We start from the raw sequence: 25,764 nt of genomic DNA, 5'->3' as shown, positions 1-25,764 counted from the left end.
AGCTGAGCTGCGCAAGAGACAGCAGCCACAAAGAAATGCTCAGAAAAAAACACAGGGAATATATATGTGATATTTTATTACTCTTACTTGAATTCCTGTAGATACATACACCAGAAACAGGTACACCTCTTCACCTCCTTTTGTGTACCCCTATTAAAGCACTGAGACACGCGTAACCCACTGCCGATGCCACAGGGATGAAGTCTCCGGGCAGGAAAGCCAAGCAGAAGCTTTGTAAAACTCTGGAGCACTCTTCTTCTATGATATAATCTATGGACTGAATGAAATCTCATCCAGGAGTAGTCTAGATACAGCCACAAGTATATAAACTGCTGTAATACAATAAACCCGTAATAGAATAGTATCGTGTAATCTCTGCTGTATACCTGCCATGTCAAATCGTTGGTGTGTTCATAGAAACATAGAATCCCAGAGTGGTTTGTGTTGGAAGGGACGTCGAAGCTCATCCTATTCCAATCCCCTGCCATGGGCCGGGACACCTTCCACTTGTTCTTATCAAAAGCCCCTCTCTGGGCTTCTTGCACCCACTTTAGGTACTGGAGCTGCTCTCAGGTCTCCCCTTCAGGAGCCTTCTCTTCTCCAGGCTGACCCAGCCCAGCTCTCTCAGCCTGGCTCCAGAGCAGAGCTGCTCCAGCCCTCGGAGCATCTCCATGGCCTCCTCTGGGCTCACTCAAACAGGTCCGTGTCCTTCATGCCCCAGGATTTTGGTTATTCCCAGGCTGCCAGGGCGGTAAATCTGTGCCTATGAACACCAACAGCTGAGTTAACACGAGTGACTTCAAGAGGAGCAAAGCAAGTCCTTGTGGTGAAATGGCAAAGTAAGGGAGGTGGGGGGTCTGAGGATGTGCTGGACCCAGGGCTGGGCAGGGACCTTGAGAAGCAGGAGCGGGAAGCAGGGGATGAATGGGTGGGATGGGGACTGGGGAGGCAGTGGGAGCTGCCAGGGCACATGAGAGAGACAGCAGAGCAGATGGGAGAGGCCATATGGGGTGGTGGGGGATGCTACCAAGAAAGCTAAAAGAAGCACCTGGGGGAAATAATGCTTGGAGGAGCTCAGTGTTTCGTATTCATTTTTCATTTAAAGAGAGGGATAGAGGAAAAGGGGGAAACCCCATTAGGGTGGTGTGTTGTGGTTGTGATTCAGACACCATATGGTCTCTGGAACTGTCCCACCTCCTAGGGCTGAGCTTTGCAGCTCCTACTAAAAACAATGTAGAGAAGGTAGCAAAAACCCCAATAAATTCTCCTTGAACGTGCTCCATTACCAAGCCCAGTGCTGAAAACCAACTCTATTTGTTGGCTTTCTTGATACTATCCAGAACCCAGGGAACATGCTTTCTCTGCAGTGCTGTCACTTTGGCTGCAGTATATATTCCTTATATTTCATGATGTTTACCTCTGAGGCACACATTCCAGCTGTACGGCATCATGCAGGAAGGATGACATCCCACGCCAGCTCTCCTTCGGGTCCCTCCCTATTCTTTTTATCCATTTATCTTTTTCCTGGTATCCGAGTGGAAACAAAGTAGAGCAGTAAAAACCAAATGAGCTGCTCCAGGAAAAGGACAGCTTTCCTTGTTTTGGTTTAAAAAGAACTAAACCAAGATCAGATAAATAAACCCAAGGAGAACGATGCTGATGCTTTACACGAGGGCGCAGGGGAGAGCTGCTGATATCAGCCATCTGGGCAGGAGGCTGCTTGGACTTCAAATCACCCCAAGGGATTCAGAGGCTGTAAAGATGTTTTGGAAGATGAGATGTACAAATCAAGGCTAAAAGATGAGCCTGCTGATGGGCAGGGCAGCCTGGCATGGGGACAGCCTGAAACACCACCCAGGACCACCACGAGACCAGCAGCGGGGCTGCCAAAAACGTACCAGTGTTGTGGGGTGCAAACTTGGTTTTATCACACACACACAACTGGCAGCCTTATGGTTTAGAGTGGAAATTCCCTGTGAATGACAACAAAAGCTCATCCATCAAAGCAAGCACTTGGATCCATGTTTTGGGAAGCGAGGGCTTCAGTCACACCAGCTGTCTGTGTGCCACTGGCACCTTTTAAACTTGTGTTTGCACATCGATAATGAGTGACTGTGAGTGGGAAACAAAGAAAACTCCATGTTGGGAGGTACCGTAGGAATTCCGTTACGCTGGCGTTAACCACTGGCATTAGTCCTTGCCATTATGCTGGACAGAAAGTGCTATCAATCTTTCAAGCAAGATATACACAGAGTTTTCTATGTGCTGCTCTGCTTTGCTGCGGCATTCTGAGATCTGCTGGAGGCTTTCTATAGATCCCAGAGGAGGGCTGCGATGGTGTCAGAGGATTTTCTGTGCTGGGGAGGACAGTGGTTGCTGTTCACTGTTGGCGTAAAGCATTCCCTGTACAGTGATGCTCCTCCTGCACAAATGAGCAAGCTGGAGAGACAGGACCGCATTGCTGAGGTGGGAGCCTTTGGAAGAGCAATCCTCATCTTTACACCTACCTGTAGCTTTTGTCATTTCAAGTCATTCATTTACAGCAAGAAGGGAGAACAACCCATGGGGGATCCAGCCCAGGCTTTACCTAATGCTCTTTCCATAAGAGCTATGTGTGAGCCTTCAGTGAGACCCCAGCTTGAGTTTAAGAGCCTCCCAAAGCAACCTTTGGCCAAGTATGAAGTGCCAAAGAGGGCTGGCAGCTGCCTCGGTTCCTCCTGCAAACACCACAGATGGGCTGTGGGCTGAGGTGGGAGCTGCGACCACCCAGATTGTACCTAATAGCTTTGATCCCTTAAATCCACCTGGACATAGAATCCTGGAATAGTTTATGTTGGAAAGCACCTTAAAGCTCATCCAGTTCCAACCCCCTACCATAGGCAGGGACTCCATGTCCAGCATCTTCATTCAAAGTGATAAATGGTACAAAACCTTCACGCCACGAGCAGCAGGCGATGCCCTTTGTGTGCACCAACAGAAAGAGAAGCACATGGGCTGTCCCTGAGCCCTGTGAGCCACACCATGCGTGCTCCCGGGGGCTTTTCCACAGCCGGAGTGACCCTTACTAGCTACTAAAGGAAAAGAGATGGGCAGCTCACCCCAAGCCCCACAGGTCTTGCCAAGGCCTCGTCCCTTGGAAGACCTATTAAAATAGCTCCTGGGCACTTGCCAAGCACACAAGCCCAGCTGGAACAGTCTGTTCAGCAACCCTGTTGCAAGGTCATCTCTTTTGGAGATCAAAACAGCCACTGTTTGACCTGTGAATGTGAAACGCTGCTGCTGAGGGTGCTGGAGCTTTGGGAACTGTCTCCCTCTTGCTGCTCCCGGCCACATCACTGCTCTCAGATCCATGCTCTTCTTCCATGGTCAAATGAAGGAAACCTTGGCACGGAGAAGCCCAACCACTGCCATGCTTCTGGCTTTGCTGCAGCACTTTCACAGCCTGTACAAGGCTCCTGCTTTTGTCATCCTAGTGCCTTGCTTCACCTTCCTTTTCAATTTCTTTCCCCTTCAGAGTCTCTCCCATCACTCTTTGGGGAATCTGAGACCAAAGAATCCCAGAATCCCAGCCTGGTTTGTGTTGGAAGAGGCCTTAAATCTCATCCAGCTCCAGCCCCTGCCACGGGCAGGGACACCTTCCACTAGAGCAGCTTGCTCCAAGCCCCTGTGTCCAACCTGGCCTTGAACACTGCCAGGGATGGGGCAGCCACAGCTTCTCTGGGCACCCTGTGCCAGCGCCTCAACACCCTCCCAGGGAAGAGCTTCTGCCTAAGAGCTCATCTCAGTCTCTCCTCTGGCAGGTTAAAGCCATTCCCCTTGGCCTGTGCAGAAAGGATGCAAAATGGAAATATATGAGTGAGGCAATAACCCTGGAAAGTCATGGGAGGTGCTGAATGCTTGCAAATCCCACTCATTTCCCTAAGATAAACACCCTCACTTCCCTGTAGCACAGGATCATAGCTAAGTGAGAAAAAAAACCCTAAATACTAACATTCAAAAGCACTTAACTACAAGCTTCTTGCTATTAAAGTTGATTCACTTTTTACAACCGGTGCTTCACAAGTGCATTGTAGGATAAGGGCACAAGTTGAATTTTGAATAACGTTTAAAGCAGCCCAGAACCATAAAAACACAGCAAACAAAGCTTTGGGCTCGGCAGCAACCACCAAAGCTCACCTCCTCTCCCAGGGGTAGCAAACACAGTGCACTCCACTACTTCCATGGCCCTGAGTACTCCCCAGTGGCAGGGTGACCATTCCCAAACTCATCAGCTCCTGGCCTTTCTGCTCTCACCCCAAGGAAGTCACCAGGAAACCCACCACTGTTGAGGACAACCCTCAAGCACGTACTTCAGCTTAGCACATACTTCCTTAATGGAAATGCTTTCTTGGATCAGGCTGATAGCCCCTCAAGGCACATCATCAGTTATTCGTTAGGCAAGAAGGCGCACAGTTGTGAGAGATAAAGATGATGATTGCACCACACAGCATGGGAAGAAATGGGCATGAGAATTGATTTTACCCTTTGGAGGAATAGTTTATGGAGGGAGGCTGCTCACTTTGTGGGTTTTCCCAGCTATAGAGGGCAATAAGCAAAGGAGATCATCCAGGAGCATCATCCCCTTTGCTTGGGCATGGCCCTGCAAGCAATGGCAGTGCTGGGGAGCAACCAGCTGGCTCCAGCCTTCCCCTTGGGTTGTACTTATTACTGAATCCTACAGAACCCAAATATCTGGGAATTTTATTGGAAAAGACTGGTTCTACCTCAGGCAGGATTTACTGGTCATGACTGCATTAAGAAGATGCAATGCTCTGGGGGAAGTATGGAAAAGAAACTCCTGCTTCAACCCATGTTCCTTCGCTGATATATTGTATTATTGTTAATGCTGTTGTAGAGCTGTCTCCCCACATACATCAGGAAAATGAAGAAGGAGCCCACACTGTGCTTGCAGCCACCTTCCCAGAGGAGCATACTCTGCTGGAGGGTTCAATGGGAATGGGGTGATGTGGGGATCACAAGCATCTACTGCTCTGACATCTTTTGAGCCATTCAACTGGGAAAAAAACCCTACCCATAACTCCCCAAAACACCCCAATCTTTATCCAACTGCTCTGAAAACAGGTTTGAGAGATGCCACATAATACAACCCTTTTTAGCTGTTTCTGCCCTGGAGCCATGCATTAATACAGCTGAGGCTAAACTGGATTGAGGGACTTTTAAATGGGTGCACTGGATGATGCAGAAGGCTATCAAAAACTGAAATAAAGAGGGCAAAAAAAGCACTCTGAAAAGAAGAAAAGGAAACACTCAACACAAAACTGGAAAGATTCCATGAGGTCAGGGTGAACGCACAAAACCTCCCACTGGAAATGTGATTAAGAATAGCATCTTATCTCCTACAGCATAGGAAGTACACGGATTAATAACAATACACTGACGGGTAACAAACTCCCAAACCTTAGAATATTGCCATTTAATCATGGGGGCTTTTTAGACGGAGGGAAAAGGGAGGTAGGGAGGGCAGAGAACGCTCTATTTCCAACTCACCCTTTAAAAACCTCCTGACTCTGTACATCTATAGAGCCTTACTGACTGCTTACTAATGGTTACTGGGCGCTAAGAGCATCTTGGAGCTGCAAAAGGGCATTGTAGCTGTAAGTAAGAAGTAAGAGTGTGTCCATACACTTACATAGACTTACACAGAACATGCTTTTGAGGCTGCATGTAGAAACTGTGACTCTATGTATAGAGCTGTGGGGGTTTCTACCAGTAAACCTCAAGCCAGAAATAAAGCCTGTTGTAATTCAGGGGTATGAAACCTTTCTTCACGTGTCCAAATCAAATTAAACCAAGGGAGATTAGTTTTTTGTGAGCTGCTTTTAAATTCAGTTCTTTCAAATATCCATTAAACCTTTTGAAAATTAAATGAATTTTGTTTTTAATGTAATGTGCAATTATGAAGATCTGAAGCAAAGCACATGGTCTCCAAAGCACGTGTGTTTTCCTAACTATGCAAGTTGGTCTAATAAAAGATATTATCTCTCCCTGCAAACCTTGCCTAGCTTCAGTTTTCCTGGCTGAATAAAGATAACAGGTAAAGTTTAATGATTAACTTTCATGTTCTCTCTTCTCACCTTTTTATCAGGCTTTTCCTGGCCGCTGGCATTCCTGCCTTGCTGCAAAACATGGGCTGCAGGTCTGGGGGTTCTCTGCCTCCATGCACCTCCTCTGATACATCACCACCTTGACAGCCTCTGGACATGAATGATGCTGGAACAGCCCAAAGCTCGTCTAAGAAGATCTCAGATCACAGAATCCCAGCCTGGTTTCTGTTGGAAGGGAACTTAAAGCTCACCCAGTTCCAACCCCTGCCACAGGCAGGGACCCCTTCCACTCGAGCAGCTTGCTCCAAGCCCCTGTATCCAACCTGCCCTTGAACACTGCCAGGGATGGGGCAGCCACAGCTTCTCTGGGCACCCTGTGCCAGCGCCTCAGCACCCTCACAGGAAAGAGCTTCTGCCTAAGAGCTCATCTCAGTCTCCCCTCGGGCAGGTTAAAGCCATTCCCCTTGGCCTGTCCCTACAGGCCCTTGTCCCAAGCCCCTCTCCAGGTTTCCTGTAGCCCCTTTAGGCACTGGAGATGCTTTAAGGTCTCCTCAGACCCTGCCTCCTCCAGGCTGAACAAACCCAGAGCATACAACACTAGAGACATGGTTACTTTTGCTACAGTGGAAGTAACCTCTGAATATGAACAGAGGTGGAAGCAGCAGTGCCTGCAGATGCTCCACCTCACCTCCCTGGTCTTTCAAGGGGTTTTGGAAGGTTGAAAGGAACCCTTCCAGAGCTTTCCAGCTGTTCTTGAGCCCTGGATGAATAACACACACTAGAAAAGGAAAGAACATACTTAACACTTGTTCTCAACCTTGACCCCAGAAGCATTCTCCTCTGATAATCCACAGCCACACATTTCACATCTTAGACTAAGACAGCAGACCAAGCAACACCAACTGAACACCGTCACTAGCTTTTTGATACCAGAAATGCCTCTGCTCACCCCGAGACACCAAATGTATGAGCACAAGTGATGACCAGCCTGTTGAAGGTTTCTGCCTGTGTTTTTCCTGGGTGTCCAGGGTGGGCTCGAGTCATGGTTGGGTTAAACTCATGTAGGTTTGCAAATCCTACCCTTGTAGCTGCTTCATCTCCACCTCTCCCACACCAGCTGGAGGGCACTCAGCCCAGTCAGCTGCACGCAAGAGCCTTCTGGTTTATGGAAACCACGCTCAGTGTCCAAATATTGCACAGTTCCTTGAATAATAAGAGATTAGAACTCCCCTAATTTATCATCAGTGTTTGAAATAGCACTGCTGCCCCTCACAAACCATGATAGATGAAAAACTTACCTTAAAACAAAGCTATTTGAGCTAAATTGAGAGAAATCTTTGCTAATCTGCTACTTCTTCGAGCAAAGCAAATACGCACACCCTGTGTTTCGTACTACAACAAAAATGAACATTGGCAGCGCAAGCAAAATCATCTACAAATACAAATCAACCTTTTCTCCTTGCGAGCCAGAGTAGCCCAAGGGATAATGGGATAACGGCACGATCACGCTGCTGATGTATTTATACAGCACAGTTCGTCTTCATTAATCTAGATAACGCCCTGGCAGATTCTTACTTCTCAGTCCAAGAACAACAAGCTATTCCTATGCTACAGCAGTTCAACACCAACCTCTCCCCAGTCACATAGGGCCCCATGGAGGTCTCCGATCACCACCCTGTTGCCTGTTTCCTACCCTCCCACTGCTTTGGGAAGGGGCTGAAGTGCTGCAGCCCCAGCTTGTCCTGGCTCCAGGCTGCGCTCCAGCAGCCCCCAAAGTTCACCACATCCATCTGGTCACAATGTAGAGCATGAACGACCTTACCAAAGCATTGGGCTGCCCTGCCCTTGCCTTTCCCAGCTCTGATGCATGGCTTTTCTTATAGGGGCACCCTCAGCACTGCAACATGAGCTGAAGGAGGGTGCTGAAATCATAAAATCCTAGAATGGTTTGGGTTGGAAGAGACCTTAAAGACCACGTAGTTCCAATCCCCCTGCCATAGGAGTAAAGTACTCCTTCAAGGATCCGTATTTTCTAGCTGTTTTTCATGAGCGGGTATTTTGGCCAGGAATCATCATATTTTAGGTGCCTTATTTTCTTGGGCATGCAAAGGATAGCTACAGTGGAACTCCAATGGCTGGTGGGAGGCATTTGCTACAGACACCCTCAGCACATCAAGAGACAAATAAAATCCAAATTGTAGAGAAAGTGACTGCTCTTGAAACCACGTTAACTGTAATGGGTGAAAATGTCTTCATTTTTATGTCTCTTCAATATCACAGAAAGGAAAATCAGTGCTGACGTAGGTAAGCGCAGGCCATAGGTTTATCTAATAATGTATACTGAAAAGAGTGAAGAACAATTCAGATTTGCCTACAGTTATAAAGCTGTAAATCACACTGGATGGTATCACTGCAGTAAGCTGTTTACCCCTAGTGGTTTTCTCTATTTTATCAGTTCCATAAACCCCATCACCTATCAACCTCAAACCTGAAGTTGTGTACCCTACAGTTATTCTCAATTAATGACCATTTTAGCTCTAAAACTGTGCCACAAACCCACTGAGGAGTGAGGTATGCCAGAATGAAGCAATCAGATTTCATTTCTTTCTTGGGAATGAGGTAGGAAAGGGAAAGGGAGAGACTTGCACTGAAGTTTCAGAAAGCTGACAAAGTTTCTTGCCTTGCAGTAGAAAGCAGTTACAAAGAGGGATGCTGGCACATCAAACCCCTGCCTACTTGTTTATACGCTTGGTTCCATCATACAGATTACACAGCATATCATAGAATCATAGAAAAGAATATCAAATAGATAGAATATCAAAACAGAATAGAGTATCAAATAGATAGAATATCAAATGAACCAAGTACACTGAGAAAACTGCCTGGGATCTCGAAGAGTAAAACTCCTGCAGCAACACCGATCCCACACAGAGCCTGTGTCCCAGGGGATCCCACAGCCTCTCGTGCATTAGATACCACTGACATGAAACCACCCCGCTGGCTCTAATCAAGAAGTACAGGCTATGTGGCAGAGAGGTGAAGTAAGACAGGATTCTTATCAAGAAACCCAGTTAAATGAGCATTTTAATTTCACACACAAATATGTCTGCGTTTTCATGGTTCATTCCACAAATACCCAAGAGGTAAACTGTGCAGTACTCAGTGTAATCTATTCCTCTAATTAATGCCTTTGATAGCACAAAGAAAACTCAATATTGTTAAAGAATCCATAACATTTGGCCAGCTGACTTCCCTAAGAACATAGAGGTGGGTTCATAAGTAAGACCCAACCTCCTTTCCGTTTCGTGGCAATACTTTCAGCAAGACTTTTCCCAAATCTCTCCTTCATTCTCAGTCCAACAAATGGGTCAGATTCCTTGTCCTGTCCTCTCTCTGCAAGCAGACAAATCCTGTGCCTATTTGTTTCCCTGAAATCCTCTTCCTTCAGAAGGCAAAAGAGATTCTTCTGCAGAAACCTGTGAGAAGTTGCTCTCAACAGAGAGGTGACCTGCAAGAAGGACAAAGCTCAGTCATAGGGTCTGGAAATGGTTTCCTGAGTTTTCTGAAACAAGCTATTTCGTTGCTCCTTGGAAGAAGCAGACCTTGAGAAAGGTGCTGATCCCTCTCAATGCCTTGTTCAAGGTCTAGCCAAGTGACATTGATGGGTTTCAAGGTATTTTTGTTTATTGTTTTGCATGTAATGCAAGGGTCACCATTCTTGAAGGACTCCTCTTCAAGCTCTCACTGAATGAACACGATGGATCTTCTGTAACAAACCATGCTGCTGTGCTCTCCAGGGGCCTTGCAGGAAGCATTGAAGGGGACGCTGCACAGACACCCACAACAGAAACACATCACCCTCTTCTGCCTCCTTCCTTTGGACTGAGCTGGTGAACCACCAAATGCTGCCAGCATTTGGTCCAGAGACTGCACCAGGATCCCTTGCCCTCTGCCTGAAGAATTCTGCTGACTTGAGGCTCCTTCACTGTTTCTGCCCCTCTTGGGCACATAAACAAGAAACCAGTTGCTGCTTCCTCGCGATTCACATGAGGAGTCAATGGGTTCAGTGTGGGGATCATTCAAACCAGCTGTGGCCAGTGAAAAGAATCCATTCTTCATTCCTGCAACCAGGCTTGCTAGAAAGTAGGGAGCAAATGTTCCACCCAAAATAGTTTTGGTCTGAGCACAAGAGAAGCTCTTGGCAACAACAATGTCAAAAGAAAGAATGTCTCAGCATCAGGCTCAGATGCCTTGCAAATGTATTTTGTATCCTCTACCCCAAACTGTATTTCTTACTGCCTGTAACAGACTACATGCTTTAACTGGCTCTGGCAGATTGCCGAGTGTCTTTATTTTGGCTAGTAGAGAGCTCCCTTCCATACGGGCCCTATCTAGGATGTAAAGCAGGTCTACTGGGATGGAGAGCCCAACTCCAGCTGAACACCAGGCCACAGTGGCCTTCCACAGCGAAACCAGTTTGTGCAGGAATGTTGGGCAAAGGGTGCAAATCAGGCAGCGTCTTGGCTGCTTACCTTTCTATGGAGCCATCTGGCCAGGCAGGGCTGCGGGTGTACTCCCACATGTCCCAACACCACGTGTGCATCTGCTGGGTGTGCTCTCACAGAATCCTAGAACAGTTTGGGTTGGAAGGGACCTCAAAGATCATCTGGTTCCACCCCCTTGCCATGGGCTGCCGCTAGACCAGGTTGCTCCAAGCCCTGTCCAACTTGGCCTTGAAATGGTCCTACCCAGCAGGACATTAGCTGGGCTCCAGGATGCTCCTGCCCAGCATCCTGGTCCACCCTGGACTGATGGTGAAAAGCAGGCTCTGGGCAAATATTCCTCTATGTTAGACGCTCCCATCACCATCCTTCCATGCACCCAATTTTACCAATGCAAGGACTCTCCAATAGTACTGCAACAAATGATGCTTTTCTCCAAGAACTGTGAACCACCACAGTGACCAGATATGAATGGGTAGGCCTTTGCAATCCATTTTAATCTACGACAAAGGCAGAAGGTGCTGCTGTTACTAGGGATGCAAAGGTAGAGTAGGAGACATGAAGACTTCCCACTGGATGAGTGACCAGGCCTGATCCAAGCGTTTCCTCTGGGATGACTGGCAAGAGCAATTAATCCTGATGTGGTGCATATGTTCTGAATTTTGTGTACTTCAGAAACGAAACCAGAAAAAAAAGTTATTGTGCTTCGCTGTGAAGTACCAAAAGCACTGAACTGTGATGCATTAACATGGCATTGTCTTCTGGACCCTCGCCCAGCTCAAGGCTGACAGGAGGAGCTGTCACACAGGCATTGGGAAGTGCCAATATTCTTTCCTCACACACCCAGGTACTTTTGCACAGCACAATAACGCATGTGAACGTCTCCATCCTCTTCCTACAGTTACCAGTGCAGGATGAGCTAAGGACAATACCCATTAGCAAAAGATACAAGAGAGGATAACAACTAAGATAAAAAAAGATTTGCATATATTAGTGCCACAATATAAAGGAAAAGATAAACCCCTGCAAGCAGAGTTTCTAATTTGGACTTAATCTCACTGGGTGTAGCTGTGCTGGCTCTGGCTGCCTCCCTGTCTCAGTCCTGGTCTCTTTTCCATTGGTCAGGATGAGCCTTTTCCCAAATCACAACAGCTGGCTGGAGCAAGCCTCCACCTCCTCTTTCTCACTACAACTTTCCCTTGGAGCATGATGACTTTTAAATCCTCCCAGGCTCAAAGCCCAGTAAGCAGTAAAGCCCAGCACAGAGCGATATTTATTTCTCATAACTTTTTTTCTTCATAGAAAAATCCAATAGAAAAACAACCTCTGCTGTATTTGTCATAGCCAGGGGTGCATTTGAGGCTCTTACAAAGTAAGTATGCTGCACACAGCGGTGCTTAATGCAGCGTGCCTGCTTCTTAACCAACTTAAAGGAAGAGCCTGCCCTAAGCCAAAGCTCTTATCTTCTTTCAGCTGTAGTAAAGAATGACTTAAAAATCTTTTGGGGAGATGGAAACTTTGGTATGGACAAAGAACTCAAATGAACAGCCTCAATGGCTGCAGAGTGGTTTCCTTAATTAGAAAGTTGGCTGCGTTCATAAGGAGGAGGAAAACAATGCTGCAGACAGCCAAAGCAAAGAGCAAGTAATAACTGTAGCACATGCAGCTCTGGAGGAAACAGCAACTGGCTCTATCAGCCCCCCAGATCCTCCACAATCGCTTGTAAGTATTAGGCTGCAAATCAAGTGTGGTCTTGCTGCTGAATCAGAGCAGTACAAGCTTGTAAATATGACTTGGCCTTAATTAATTCATTTTGACAAGGCTCAAAACACTCTCCAGGCGATTTAAGACACCGTAAAAAATCAAGGAACTGACAGTTTGTGACCTCAAGATGTCAAATATAGAACTGATGTCTGGTTTTGACAAGCTGTCACTCTATCTCCCAGAAACCTCTGATACAGCTGAGCATTTAACATCATGGGCTGCAGCTACACAACATGGTCCGTGAGAGCATCAGTTAATCCCGAGAATGTGGCTGCCCCATCGCTGGCAGTGTTCAAGGCCAGGTTGGACACAGGGGCTTGGAGCAAGCTGCTCTAGTGGAAGGTGTCCCTACCCGTGGCAGGGGTTGGAGCTGGATGAGCTTTGAGGTCCCTTCCAACCCAAACCATTCTATGATTCTGTGATTTAACAGCATCCAAGAATCCCCATCAATACAGCAGCAGTGCTGTTCTCAGCCCCCCTGCCCTGCTCTGGCACCTGGGAGAACAGAGACATCTGTGTGACCAACTGTAAGGAAGCCTTGGAAACCATCACCTTGACACTCACTTGCTGTCCAGGTTTGACAACTGTTCTCATGGAGAGCCTGTGTGCTGCTGTAGAACTAGCAAGCTACATGGCAAACAGAAAACACCAACCAGGAAGGCTGTGCTTTCTTAAACAGCAGACCAAATCCCATCCTGAAAGCATAACCTCTAAGAAGAGATACTCAGCCTGTGCACTTCTCTCAAGCCAGAACATCACAGAATCAAGGAAGGGTTTGTGTTGGAAGGGACCTTAAAGCTTATCCAGTTCCAACCCCCTGCCATAGGCAGGGACACTTTCCACTAGAGCAGGCTGCTCCACCCCAACATCCTGACAGAGAGATGATAACTGTACAGAAAGGTGAAGAAAGCAACAGGTAAACAACAGCTTTCCCCCATGCTGGTTGTGTGCAGGCCTGTCAATCCAGGCAGCACCTGATGCCTGTGATCAGAAAGAAGCTGATACCTGTTTGTGCCAAGCTGATTGAGCATCCCAGTATGGAAATTCAAGCAGCCGATGCCGAAACAGCATTCCCAGGGGAGAGCCAGCTATGCCATGCATCTGGGGAGACCAGGAAGGCAGCAAGAGAAAACACCTCCTGGCTGCAGCAGCTAACCAGCATAGCCTCTGGTGTGCACAAGACTCACCAAGGAGAAACATGGGTCATGGACTGTTTCCAGTGGTGCACCTGAGATGCATTTACTGTATCAGAACACGAAGCCGTGGCCTCCCAGGGCTGCACACGCTGCTCGCTGTGATGGGCTGCCATGCTGTGTGACTGAGCAGAGGGTGTTCGTCTTCTTCTGCTTCAAACCAGCTGCCAGAATGAAATGAAGCACGGGTGTCTGACATTAGGGAGGCTCAGGAGCATGGCTCCAAGTGACTGGAGAGGGATGGCAGCAGCAAGGCTGAGTTTTTGGAGCGTGGTTCCAAAAAGCAAACCTCAGAAGACACACTCACAGCCCTATTCCATTCAGGAGATGAAAAAGCATCATCCCAAAGTGGACACGGAAGTGTGCAGCCCCAAACACCTCTACAACAGGAGTATTGTCATCACCCCAGGAGACCTGCAAGGTTACCTTACAGCTGACACCCAGGAGCTCCGTGTGGCTTGATACAAAGCAGCAAAGCACAGGTTACACACTGTTTGCAAGACAATTAATCTTGAAAGAAGTGGAGTGAAATCCTGGATCTGGGAATCAGGTTCTTCTAAAACCCCACAATCTAAACTCGCTCTTTTGCCAAACTGTGATTGAAAATCACCGCTCAGACCCCAAGGGTTCACAACCCACTTCCCAAACACGGCACTGCGGTATTTGGATGGAGTCAGAGCATTTCTAACACTATGAAGGGTAGAAGCTAGAGGCAAACAAAGCAAGCACGTAACTACACTGACTTGAGAGAAGGAGAGCACTGAAAATCCAAAGCACAAACGTTTTGTGACTGTTACCAGCAGTGTCCTTACCAAGCGTGGAATGCTTTCCTAGAAACCGGCTACCTTTAGGACACCGGCTGTCCTGCTGTGGTATGTTGGTTGGCTCACTGTTGCTGATTCCAATATTTTCCCCTTTCTTCTGCTCTCCTACCTCCTTCCTTCCTCTCCCACTTCTCCAGATGTGTTTGCACTGAAGGAAAGCTGTCCCCTTTGACTCTGCAGGGCAGCTTCCAGCCCTGCCTATGCTCAGCAGTGCTTGCAGCCCAGCATTTCTTAGCCTGTACTTCTTGTTCAGTACCTCGGTGCTTTGGCTACGTGCCTTATGAGCGGATTAAGCAAACAAATAGGTAAGAGGCATTTTAACTCAGTGTGCTTAATAACTTCCCAGAGTGGGAGTAAAGGAAATTGGAGATTCCCCAGGAAATTGTCCCCTTATGCAGAGTACGGCCAGATTCTCCCCATGAGATTGCGGAGAGGAATCATGCGTTCTTGGCACCTTGGCACAGGCAATCCATGACCAACCCACAAAACCACCACAGCAAGACAGGAATTGCATTGCGAACTGCTTATCTTCCCGAGTCCAGCTGCTGCCCCAGAGCCTGAGAGACTCTTTCAGAAGGAGTTAAAGCAGCATTCTTCCTTACTGGCATCTAACGCCTCTTCCTTCCTGGAGCAAGAGCAGCTCGCTGTTCCCCTGGGAGAATGGTGGAGCACCTCCTTTGGCTCTCACTAAGTGCTCTGCAACTTCCCGTACCATAAACTGGTTGCGTAACATGAATCTGCTCTGTGCAAAACCTCTCGAGCACTGAGCTTCAGAGGAGCCAATGTTGTTTCTCCCCATCCTTCTGTGAGATCTGCTTTCCATATGTCTCTGCTGATGCGCTTGCCTTCTTCACGACTGTGAAAGACCAGTCTTCCCCTCCACTGATCCTCTCCCTGCCTCAGCCCCCCTGCCAGCTGCAATGGATGGGTAATAAATAATCAGGTTTGCTTTCTCAGCACCTCTCTTTCCTAGCAAAGATGTAACTCTGTGGCTACATGTTGTCTCCAACCTCTGCTTGGTCAGTTGCACCTCTGTATCGAAGACAGAAGCCATGGTAGGATGGGAATTCCCTTTGTATTTCCTGGGCCTAAACTCATCTATTACCATGAAACAACTACCAAGACAGAAAAGCTCAGTTTCAGAACTAAGCTACAAGTCATATTTACTACCAAATTCCCAAACTCCCTCTTTACCATGTATCGCATTAGAAGAACAAAACAGTTGAGTGCATCTGCTCTGGATTTCTCTTACAAACCTCTCACAGCTGCAAATATTTTACAGCATGATTTTTACTTGGCAAAGCACCTGCTTTTCGCCCCAAGCACTATCTTCCCTCTGACAAATATCTTTTTGAGGTCTGGAACTTTATATTATTGAGCCATGAACAAATTCATTATCTCCAGACACTCTAGTCATGTCAATATTGCATGATTGCCATTTCTTTTTCTCCTCCTCAAGCTGCTGCCATGATCCATATTGCCACTACCTTTAACAAGTGACCTCCATCACTTTATGTAGCCCATAAAGCAATTAATCTTTAAATTATCCCAAAATATAGATAGACAGATGATATCTGACGTCTTCTGTGACTTCAAACCTCCCTATAAAACAGCCAGCTCTGCCCTTCCCACAGGACCCTATTCCTCCACCTCCAGGGAAGAGCCATTAGTCCTTGGCCACTATTCATGCTTTTGCATTGGAGCAGCCAAGTGAACACCTTCCCTCCTGCTCTGCAGGTCTTGCAAATCCAGCTCTGCTGCCGTTGCAAAATGGGCCCCCTCCAGCTGCTGCAGCATGTCCCATCCCATCCCTTTGCCTAAAGTCCTTTTCTCCAGGGCACCTGGAGACTCTCCCATGACTTTCCATCACTTCCAGGTAGAAGTCCCCTCCTCTTTCATTCTCAGAGATGAAAAAGCCTTGGCTTATTTCCCTTTCTGCTTTAATCACTTCTAACTGAGGCACTTTTTCTGTTTCAGGAGACCTGTATGCTCTTTCCAGCCACCTTCCAGCTCTCTGAACACTTTCAGATTTCATGTTAATGCTCCAGACTGTGTGTAGGTCATGGAATAAAAGGGAATGGAATGGTTTGTGTTGGAAGGGACCTTAAAGCTCACCCAGTTCCAACCCCTGCCACGGGCAGGGACACCTTCCACTAGAGCAGCTTGCTCCAAGCTCCTGTGTCCAACCTGGCCTTGAACACTGCCAGGGATGGGGCAGCCACAGCTTCTCTGGGCACCCTGTGCCAGTGTCTCACCACCTCTTCTACATCAGAGCACAGTGGGCCCATATCTATGGATAATTTCCATTTTCTGAGTTATTACTTTTCTAAGGAGCATCTCAGTGAGCTATTCAGAGCAGCTCATTGATAGAGCAGAGCCCAGCCTGACACACCACAGTTTAAGGCTGAGTAAAGGAAAAATGTTGTAAGTTGCCTAATCAGAACAAGAAGGGGAATATAATGATTTCACATAAAACTGAAACATCACGAATGAAGAAAATAGAAACATTCAACACCACATGCAGAAGGAAACCACTTCGAAATGGCAAACCTCCAAACCAGAACAATAGTTCTTAACACACAGCCAGGACTGCAACTCAAAACCAGGCTGACCATGAAAAACTAGCAGAAAACTAAGCAGTCAACATCAATGCCGATCAGGAATACATTTAAAAGCAGTTTGAGCTTTAATAATTCAAGAGGATTTAATTTGCTGGTAGTAATAAAGGTGGATTTTCTCCCTTTTTTTTCCAAAGCATGACGTGGATGGATATCCTATCTCTGTAAAGTATACCCCAATTGGTAGCAAGTGCCGGGCATGGCTCCAAACACACACAAGATCTAACATCTGAAACCAAGCAGCGCTCATGGTGTTTGCTTTACCCCTAAGCCCTCCATTAGATTTTTCCTTCAGATATTTCCAGTTGCAAACTTGCAAGTGTTTGGTGGAATCCCTTTATAGGGCTTGCTTCAGCCTGTTAATAACAGTCCCAGTGGTAATGACCCAACTCGTGACCATACAGAGGGAAAACAGCACTTCATGAAATATTGATACACACTCGGAGATTCGACAATTACCTCCAGAGCTCCTCGGTAAAATCTGAAAGCAAATAAGTAGCAAACATTGCCTGTACTCGTTAAAATACTGAGACCCAGAAAGAAACCCACTCATTATCCATTTGACAAATACAACCTATTATTTTTAATAATGCACAGGCATTTAACGCATGATATTTACAGCTTCTCCTGCTTAAAGAAACCATTGGGTTTGGAGATCTGATTTTAAGAAGTGTAATAAAAGTAAGCTATGTGGAGCTGGGTGCTTTTGCAGGAGAGGGTAAAATCCTTCTTCTACTGAAGTCAATGACAAAACTACTATTTTCGTGATGGAAGCAAAACTGCTCTGTTTTGGAAGCTGCTTGTCCAGAAAGATATTCCCCCAAAATTAGAAATATGAATTTAATTGGCCGTTCTCATGCAAGCTTCAGAAGCAGAAAACCAGAGTGAAAAAGAGCATGGGGCTGATAGTCCACAAGATACATCATAGAATCCCAGACTGGTTTGGGTTGGAAGAGACCTTAAAGCTCATTGAGTTCCAACCCTCTGCTATGGGCAGAGACACCTTCCACTAGAGCAGGTTGCTTTAAGCACCGTCCAACCTGGTCTTGAACACTGCCAGGGATGGGGCAGCCATATATATCTCTGTGTCTTGCTTATCGTACACTAGTGAGATGATACACCAGCTCTCATCTCTGGCCAAAGCACGGCATGGGAGATGCTGCATTGCTACTCAAGAGCTTTTAGGATAAGATAAAACACAGAGAATACCTTCCCCTGCTGAATAAATATGAACCATAAGGGGAAATCTTTCAATGCAGAGCATGACAGGTTGCTTGGCATTGAATTACATTGCAATCATGGGTGTTATTACAGTAATTCTGGTTTCTGGACCTTTTAGACCTGACTGTGGATGAAAGAGAACCACACCAGCTGCAAACAAAAATGAAATGGAAATGTAAGATTCTTAAGCCAAAATGTTTCAGCTGTAAGATAACAACTTCCAGTCTTATGCAGGTCCACTCAACAGGAGCAGGAATTCTAAGATCTGAAAACTGGGGATCAAGAGGAATTGTGACTGCTGGCAAGGTGGGATAGATGGAGCTACATTTTGGCTTTCCTGATTACTTCAGTGTCCCAACAGAACGGTCTAGATATTGAGAAGCTCTCTGCTGCCCACACTGAATACACTCTTTTATCTCTCATAATAAATACTAATCAGGATTCCTTTTATTGACAAAGCAAAATGCATGCACTTGCATGAACTACTGTGCTTTCTGAATATTCGTTTTAAACTTTATAATAAGGCATTCAGAGGAAGGCAGAGAACACAGCAAATGACTGCATGTGACATTTCCATTGCTGCTTTTATTCACTCTGCGGGTGACAGACTCCAGTAAGAGGCTGGTCCATCATAATCAAAGGCTGATAATCTATAAAGGGAGCAAAGGAGTGTGTAGGAGGCAGCTTGAAACCGCTCAGGGATTTGCAGTGTTAGAACAAGCATCAGAAAACGTGTTAGGGTTAAGAAGACCAGCGAGGAAGTCAAGGGGGCATCAGCAGGTTCCTGCATCCCACCACCCTATGACTCCCAGTGCGGCTCCTTGGCATGGAGGGAACCCACCCATAGACACCACCTTCACAGCTGGAAAGTATTTCAATTTTTATCAGGTTTATCCTCTTTTTCTACCTTTTTTTTTTCATTGAGAGTATGTCCCAAGTCATTTCTTATCATTGGGTTTGCTGTCTAAGCAAAGTCCTGTTTGCTTATTTACTTGCCAAGTCACTACAACCACTTAGGAAATAATAAATTCCTTGATAATCAAAACAAGTCACTATTGGCACACACTGAAGACTCTGCAGAAGTACTGATCCAAACAGCTAATGGTAGATACATTGATTATATTTTTGAGAGTTTTTCTCCCCATTTTCATGTGTATATATATCTACATATACAGATCAATCACGAGAATGCCATCTTGGTTATGGATACTAGTATTTACCAAGAATCTCCACTGGCTCCAACTGTTCAGGTAAGCCCTACTGGTTTCCTTCTTACAGTGACAACCTGCATATCTCCAATTACAGAGACTAAACCACCCTACCACTTTTGGGAACTGCAGGAAGAGCACTGTACTAGCACTCTTCTCCCAGCCCCTTCTTGGCTTCTCTGCTTCCATGTGCAAGATGCGTCAAGAGGCCCGTTGCCTTCGGCCACCCTATGTCTGGTGGTTGAGATGCACCACTCCTAGGGCCTAGGGTGCTCCCAGGAGGGATACCATAGGAGGGAATGGACCACAGGCCTCTACCACTGACCCCAGTGCTGGCACTGGTTGTTCAAATGGGGAGCACCCTGCTCATGCAGCTGGCAGTGGGGTCTGCAGACACTCCTTGCAAACACAAAATGAAATCTATGCCTGGTGAAGCTTTTCCCAACTACCTGAGACCAGGAACGCCTTCCACCTGGAAAGGGACATAGGGTGGCCCCACACAGGCGGTGTTACGTTGTGCCATGGGACCCACGTTTAAGCCGATTGTGGCCTTGACACCCTTTACACTGGGGGAGAGGGTGGAGGAAGGAAAGCCAGGCACTAATCCGCTCCATCTGCTCTGGAGCAGCTAATTGGATTGTGAGTGCAGAAGGCAAGGCCATGGACACAGTGGTGACAGTCACACCGGCCAGAAACAAGCACTCAGAAACCTCCTATTTGGCTAAACAAATCTGCTCTAGTGCACAGGGTGAGGGTCCCACCACGCTGCCAAACACTGCTCTGCCCAAACCCTTCCTGAGACCTCTACTGCAGAGGTGGAACTAAACACTGGAATAATAACACACGTAAATCCCATCCCTAGAAATTACATTTCCTCTTTAACAAAACACTAGAAAGAGCAGACAGAAGAGATAAAAACTGAGTTTTCGCTACCTAAAGCCAGCGGAATGCTGGTAACATCAGGTTTTATTTAGGTGCCAAAGTCAAAAGCTCGTCTGCCACTTGCTACATATAAACCTCACTAATATACGTCCTGCGTCTGCAACATTTATTCTACATCAGCGGCTTAATGATGTTGGTCTTGTGCTTTTTAAGGATTCAGCTCAGCACCTACTTGGCTTTTAAAAATAACAGACAATTCAGTTGTGCAGCGTTTCCATTAAACTGCTCGGGAGCGTAATGCTATGAGAAAGACAAGGAGAAGAAACATAAAAACTGCTTAATACAACAATGATCAGAAACCCTGAATTCCGTTTCCTCCCTCTGCGAACACCAAGTTTGTAGCTATGGAAACTACTTATGAGAAAGCTAAAAAAGCCCGTTAGCAAATACAGTCGGAGAATGATCAGGATATATGAAAGTCCTAACAATGATAGAGAACTACAGACACAGGGTAAAAGGGAAGTGTAAATTGAAGATGACAACACTTGTGCCTCTGACAACTTGCTCTTCTCCGACAGGTCAAATTAAATTTTATTGCCACGGCACTAAAGTCAATGAATTGCAACTGGAATGAGTTTGACACTTTATATTGCTTTTGATAAAGCCATTATAAAAGGCGTATTTCAACCTTTAAAAAGGTATTTTAAAAGCTTATTCTCTGCAGCCAGTGAATGAGGTGTGCATATTGGCCAAGATAGTCGATATTTGATTGAGGTGGTTTTCAGCATCTCTCTCTCGTGCTCTGTTTCGCAGCCATTTACGCTACTAATGCAAGCAGTTCTGATTACTTCACCTTTAAGATCCACACAGGATACACATCCACAAATTCATCTGCCCCACTGAGGCTGGCAAGTCCTTGTGAGCCTTCCAAATGCTTTCCCAATTTCCTTATATTTCCAGCTAGTATCCTTTTTATTTTGGATACTAATCTGCATCTTGCAGACAATACTGTGACCATCAGGACAGCAGACAATACGAAGACTCATTAGCTTACTTCCAGTCAAGTATTTCTGTATGGAAGTTGCAATCCCACTGAAAATCATTAATCTGGGGTTTTGTCAGTGCATGCAGGGAAGACTTACTTTACCTGGAGCTGGGAATTGCTCCAAGGACTTGCTATGGTCTGTCAGGTCAATGTGCAAATTAGATCAGATTTATTCAGTACACAGAGCCTCCTTTGGTGCTGTTTCAGTCTGGATTGTTAATTGAGTTGCCTTACATGTATATACATCGTGATTACATGCTGCAGTCCAGACAGAAAACATAGTGAAGAAATCCTGAAGCTGATTTCTGAACTGTCTGCTACATGATGCATTGGGCAAAGAATAAACCAGCATCAACAAATGCTCATGAAATGTATACTGTGTTTGAAATATCACCTCTAAACTATCTCTGCCCGTAGAAAGCAATGACAGTTTCAATGCAGTACTTGTAGAATAAAGGGTATATGCTGCAATTTTAACCAGTCTTGATGGTCTCTTTTAACTACCCTTGAACAACCATCAAAGCTCTTGTTCTTACTACACCCTCTCCTCTTTGGGGTTTGCCCACATGAAGAGCCTCAGCCTGCAACTGATGTGCAGTTAACACAATCGTTATCAGGGTTGGAAATAGCCATAAACAGAATCGCAATCAAGTGTTAAAACAGCATAAGCAGAGCTGAGCTAATCGCAGTGAGAGACATATTTAGCTGGGCTCTAAGCTGATAAAAGAGAGAGTCTCCTTCACACTGGTGAGAGCTACTTGTCCAAGGAAGGCAGCTACCCTCAGCCTGGCTTTCCCTGGTCAGGAAAAGGCCAGGCTTTTCAACAAACCTTACAATGAAGTAATCAGTCTCCTCCTTCCTTACGACACCTATCCAACTGTACGGGACAGCCCTGTTCCTCATCCCCAGTGGGAAGCATCTCCCCTTTTGTGATCATTTGCTTTGATACCTTCATACGTGAACTACAGTTCGAAAAGCCATCCAAGACACATATACTGCAATGAATCACTGCTCTTCACTGGAGGTCCTAAAGTCCATCATCGGAAACAGAAGACCTGACAAACCCTTTGTTTGGGATAAGTCTAGGCTTGCTATGAAAACATAAGGCTTCTAATCAGCCAACTGCTTTAAGACCGAAACACTGGATTAAAAACATATAAATCAAGTAATCTGATAAAATACTAGCAAATATAATTTGAAGATGCAACATTTTGGAGGTGGAGTTCCTGTAATCGGCTCAGTGACCATTAGATGCAGTTTGCCCTCACCAGCTTTGCTGACCTGCACTATTTATTTCCCTGCATTACCACCCACTGCAGCACGAGGCTGGCCACAAACCCGCTCTGGCAGCTGCTGACATGGTTTTGTCATGCAGGATTCACAGGGGGTTTTGCCTGCTTGCCACTAATATAACTCAGTGCATTCACTACCTGTGATGCTACGAAAGGCAAGGCTGCAGGAGCAGCCAGCTCTGAGGACTTTTCACCTTAGGAGGCCATTCCTAACAGCTTCATGGACAAGGTCTTGATGATGCAGGGAGAGGCAGCTTTGCCAGAGCTGTGGCTGGGAGTTCCCAGGATGGGAAGCTGGCTCTCCTACGGAGACGTCACTCTTGGCTACTACACCCCACTCACCCTGCCATCACAGCAATGGGGTTAGGGTGCTTATTCACCACCTTCTCTTCATACAGCTCTGCGCTTCCCAGGAAAGGCAGTTTATCTAATTTATTCTTTATACTTATTTTATGAAACAAAAAGAAGTTGCAGCAATAAATCTCATTGCCGATTTTCCCTTATCTAACCATACTGAAGTGAGAGGCCCACAACATGTGGCACATTCCTGTGTATCTAGCATCAGGCATACCAGGCAGGAGGAGACACCTTCCTCCTGAGAGTCCCCTGCCCAAACTCCAAAGAGCAGCAGGGCAGAATCCACATGGAGTGTCAAAACTCAGCACAGAATCACAAATCAGAAACAGCTCACTGTAGGAAGACTGCAATGCACCATCTAAAAAGACTTTCAAAGTAACCAAAATGATCAATTTCTAACCCTTATCTATGTAACAACCTTCAAAACATCACTGGACTGTAATATCCATTTTCTAACCCTCTGCTGACTGCAGACATTAACCCAGACCGACAGAAAATATCTGCAGCCATTTAGAGAAAGAATTTAATACTGACCTTGTGACTCAAATAGCCACAGCTAAAGCTACAGCCAACAGAAGGCTCGTCGTTCCTAATAACGCATCCTGCCTCTTCCTCATGGCAAATACTGTTTTCCAGGATTTAGTCAAGTTTCTGTCACCTGCTCAATGTTTTAAAAACATCTTAGCATATTTGTAATATCCCCTTATCACCTCCCGTGTGAGCGTGAACCCTCCTTAGCGGTGCTCCTTAAAGAGCAATTCCTCAACACAGCTCAAACATATACAAGCTGCCACACCTTCCATTTTCAAGACATATCCTTCCATTTGCCTTGTGTCTTACCTTGGCTTCTACTTTTAAACTACAGTTTAACAGGAAGAAAACCTCTCAGGTAATTCGGAAAACAAAAAAAAAGGGGAAATAAATAAAAACGGAGACAATTTCACAGGTCCTACTTCAGCTAAACCTTTCAGGGACTTCAATGAGAAGATAATCTTTCTGTGATTATGGCCAAACCCTCTCGTTGCTTAGCAACACATAATTAAGGAATATGTTTTCAGATCCGCTTTGCAAGCTGGCCATTATCAGATGAAATTACTGGAGCAACAAATGTCATCCTCATGCAAATGAGTTGGTCGTAGGCAAGAAAAGAAAGGAGAGGGTTGAGGAGCAAGAAAGAGCTCAACAGCACGGAAACGCTGCTGGTTTCCTCTTGTTGAGCCCTGGCGATTCTTTTAAAGGGAAGGGATAATATCTTGGTGTTTAGAGAATAGGGTTTGCAGTTTGTAGGGGAGGCACACAGAAGGAAGGGCCTGTTTCTCAGGGCGGGGGAGACTGCTCCCAAAACATGGTCCCTCACCCCAGGGCTTTCACTCATGGGTCCCGACCGGCTCAATCAGACATACTGCTAATAAATGAATGTCTTTCTCTTCCCTGAATTATGCCAGTTCATCTTTTTCCAGGCTTTGGGAAATTGCTTATTTGGAAACACTGCCTGGATGTACTAATTTTATATCTAATCCATGTCAACACAGAACGTGTTGCCTAATATTTAAGCAGTTTTAAGAAATCAATACATTACACCAGCTACATAAAAGACACATAAGCATGAAAGAAACGGCATCTACTTCCTAGCTGTGTGATCATGGTGAGCCACAGAAAGGCGTCTGCATTTTGACAACTTTATCATTTCCACTCACAAAATCATGCTTTATTCGGATTCCTCTGGAATGGCATCACCAGTTTGGCACCGTCTCTATGCCTATAAATGGTATCCCTTTATTAAAGCTGTGTGCATGTACACTGGTACGGCGCATTGTTCGGGATGTGCCTGCATGGGAGTGAAGCTGAACTGCACAGGGGGAAAATTCCCTGCTCACAGAGTCACTACCAGGAAAAGCATTTCAAGGGGTTTCTTTCCACGTTTTTCCAAACAAGTCAAGCCTTAAATGAATGTATTTGCCACATTTCCTCATACTTAGCAGTGTTTCTGGGAGTTAGTTTCTGTCAGGCTCTGAGCGTTATCATCAATGGGCATAGCCAAAGTGGAGGAGCAGAGCCCGCTTACCTTATCCAGATTTACATCTGAGAAGCCAAGTGCCTGAGCTCTTCTAGAAGGGGAAGAGTAGGAGCCACCACTCATTTTTATTGTTCCAGTGCTTAATGACAGGCTTTTAGTTTTAAGCACAGGCCTATTACTTTAACAGCAATATCACTTCACTTACAGGCATCTCCAGAAGGAAATCAAGGGTTTTATTTCGTCTGCCTGATAAAACAGCAAATTAATAATAAGAAGAAAAGGCTTAGGTAATGGCCAAAGGTAAGTCGATTCTCAAATAACACCATTAGCTATCTGATGAATTTAGTCAAAACAATGCTAACCATTTCCTCGGAGGAACACATTTGTGCCTGATAACAGCAGTAAAAAGTCAATCTGCAGCAAACCCTGTAGTCCTAATTGCTCAGCCAAAGCAGTATCTAATCTCCTGTTCTCTACAAACAATGGGAATGGCAAGATTAACCCTGGAAGCATTATCTGAGGTACCGCTCGCTTTTAACTGAAGTTGGCTAAACAAAACATTTGGAATTCAACCACAGCATCCTTAGCTCCACAAAGCCAGTGCAGACTTGTGAAGAAATCCCATTCACCTCCTTTTCTGTATAGGAAAGTGTCTAATATTTAGGCATGAAACCCCAATATATTCGACTGGCTTTTAGAAAGGATTAAAGTAAGCAACAACAACAAGTTCTAAACTA

At 45.9% G+C, this 25,764-nt stretch overlaps 1 protein-coding gene across 4 annotated transcripts in view; it reads right to left on the bottom strand.

Annotated features, from left to right (window-relative positions):
- CTBP2 (C-terminal binding protein 2) overlaps positions 1 to 25,764 on the bottom strand; it is a 139,145-nt gene that overhangs the window by 18,826 nt on the left and 94,555 nt on the right. Inside the window, exon 1 of one of the 4 annotated variants that reach the window (XM_057417355.1) lies at positions 14,376 to 14,398. The exons of the other annotated variants lie outside the window; for them this stretch is intronic. The gene's annotated coding sequence lies outside the window, so the exon portion shown is untranslated. Of the gene's footprint in view, positions 1 to 14,375; positions 14,399 to 25,764 lie in introns of those variants that run through there. 4 annotated transcript variants of the gene reach the window in all.

The sequence above is a fragment of the Pezoporus wallicus genome, unplaced genomic scaffold (genome assembly GCF_028554395.1).
Source record: "Pezoporus wallicus isolate ANWC-B61680 ecotype Strahan unplaced genomic scaffold, APGP_CSIRO_Pwel_v1 contig_8188, whole genome shotgun sequence".
Classification (NCBI taxonomy): domain Eukaryota; kingdom Metazoa; phylum Chordata; class Aves; order Psittaciformes; family Psittacidae; genus Pezoporus; species Pezoporus wallicus.
Note: the sequence above shows the minus strand (reverse complement) of the source record. Positions and strands in the feature narration are given on the sequence as shown.